At 39.5% G+C, this 2,319-nt stretch overlaps 1 pseudogene across 1 annotated transcript; it reads left to right on the top strand.

Annotated features, from left to right (window-relative positions):
* Positions 1–1,346: 1,346 nt before the first annotated feature.
* On the top strand, positions 1,347–1,649 carry LOC308254740 (non-histone chromosomal protein HMG-14-like; annotated as a pseudogene). Its single transcript has one exon. The product of its transcript is annotated as a non-histone chromosomal protein HMG-14-like (transcript).
* The last annotated feature ends 670 nt before the right edge of the window (positions 1,650–2,319 follow it).

Here is a 2,319-nt window from a genome sequence, read left to right on the forward strand (position 1 = left end):
TCTAACTGCTGTCCTAGAAATTCAAATCAGTCACCATAGAGAATCATATTAAAATCCCTACATTATCCCAAGGAGGTTAAAAGGCTCAAGACTGACAATCACCAAGGTTTAATGCAACTTAATAAAATCATGACCTACTTTGACATGGCACTTAACACATCCTCTTGTTAAGTCTAACGGTCAGAGTTTTTAATGCTTCTGATGGGTGTAAAAATTTTAGGTTAGAAGGTAAAGGCAGCAACACGAGTCAAAACAGTAATATGATGAGAGAGGAAACATTGGAATACTAAATAGTCAACAATTGAATTCTATGCATGTTGTATAGAGTTAAATATGTCATATGTGCTGTGCACAAAGCCACCCACCTCCCAAACTGCCTCTTTCAAGCTTTGAAAACTAAGTCAATACCACTCCTTTTCACAACACCCAACTTTCTTAATCCCAGAGTAATGCATCTATTCACAGTGGCCCAGTGGCCATTGATTTTGCAGCCAATGCAACCTGATAATATATTACTCAGAGGTTATCTATCACTTGGTTCCTAATTGTTATGCAGATGGTTCCTGGGCCTCATTTCTTAGCATTGAGGCTAATTTATCACCATTTCCACTACTGCCAGTTATTTTTTTCTTAATGAATAAATAAACTGGGTTTAAAATTTTTGTCAATAGTTTTATGACATGCTTATTGTTTGTCTCTTCCTCTTTACTTTTTTCTTGACACTGTAATTTATTGCTTGTATGAATTAATCCAACTCACTCTTCCTCGATAGCTAGGCTAGTTATTGGTAAGCTAAACCTCACCAAGAAGGGATTAAATATCACGCTTTTCCCAATACCTTAAAAATAATTTTCTGGAGACCCTATAATTTACCATGATAAATGCCTGGATCAATATTGACAGCAGTGATATCTTTCAAGAAGGTCTAAAACACACAATTCAGGTTAAATTATGTCAAGGAGTCACCATGGCCTATTGGGAGGCCTCTGTCATAGAGGCAACAGGATCCACTTGGCTCACAAAATCCCAGGAGGGTTTATTGGCTCCTCAATGTCTGGGACACCTTTGTATTCTGGAACTCACCTTACGCCTGGATTAATGGGGGCAAAAGTCACACAAAAAAATATATAAATAAAATTTCCCACCTAGCCCAATGTTATAATATTGCCTCCTGATGTTCTCAATTTTATTTATGCCCATAGCCATAACAACCCATACCCATGAGGAAAAGGGTCTGAAAGACTTTGATGGGGTCCAAGCAGCTTGGGCAGCAAGAGAAGCAGCAGCGAAGCCACTCAGCATGCCTCGGCCCTCAGGCACCCAGCACGTGCTGATCTGCTGCCATGATGCCCAAGAGGAAGGTCAGCTCTGCCAAGGGGGGACCAAGGAGGAGCCCAAGAGGAGGTTGGCCAGGTTGTCAGCCAATCCTGCTCCTGCAAAAGTGGAAACGAAGCCCAAAAAGGCGGCAGGAAAGGATAAATCTGCAGACTAAAAAGTGCAAATGTGAGGGGAAGGGGGAGAAGGGAAAGCTGGCCAAAGTGGCTGACCAGGAACCTAAAGGAGACCCACCTGCGGAAAACAGAGAAACAGAAAGCGAGGCAAGTCCAGCCTCAGGTGAAGCAGGAGAAAAAGAAGCCAAGTCTGATTAATGTCATGCACCATGTCTTATCAGTGGGCCCTGGCTCCCTTCTTGTACAATCCAGAGGAATATTTTTATCACTAATTTGTAAATGCAAGTTTTTTTAGTAGCTCTAGAAACATTTTTAAGAAGGAGGGAATTCCAACTCAGCCCAATGTTTTAAGTGTGAAATCATTTGCTGGTTGTTTATTTTTGGCACAACCAGAAAATAGTGGGATATTGAATATGGGAGACTTTCATTGTCTTGGGTGTGAGCTTAACATTCCATAGATGGGGATCGTTTTTATATCCTATAATACAAAGCATATTAAATGGCAATTTGGAGTCAGTCATGAGTTTGCTATGTCTTGAACATTTTAAATTATGTCTATTCACATGTTTTTGGTAGAATTGTTTCCTAAAGAAAACCACTCCTTGATCTTGGCTCTCCCTGTCAGAATTTTGTGCATCTGTAACATCTTTGGTGTGGTAGTCCAGTTTTCCTAATAACTTTGTTAATGTGCTGTGAAAGATTGGAAATTTGATTATGTAGTATATGTGATATTAAATTGTGAATTAGTGAGACTTTGATGTAACAGCATAGCAACATTTGAAGATATTGGTACTTGATACTCTATTAAGGAAAATTAGCCTCCAAATTTTAAGCTGGAAAGTCACTGGAATAACTGTTTAGGAAAGAA

The sequence above is a fragment of the Plecotus auritus genome (genome assembly GCF_963455305.1).
Source record: "Plecotus auritus genome assembly, chromosome: 7".
NCBI classification, from domain to species: domain Eukaryota; kingdom Metazoa; phylum Chordata; class Mammalia; order Chiroptera; family Vespertilionidae; genus Plecotus; species Plecotus auritus.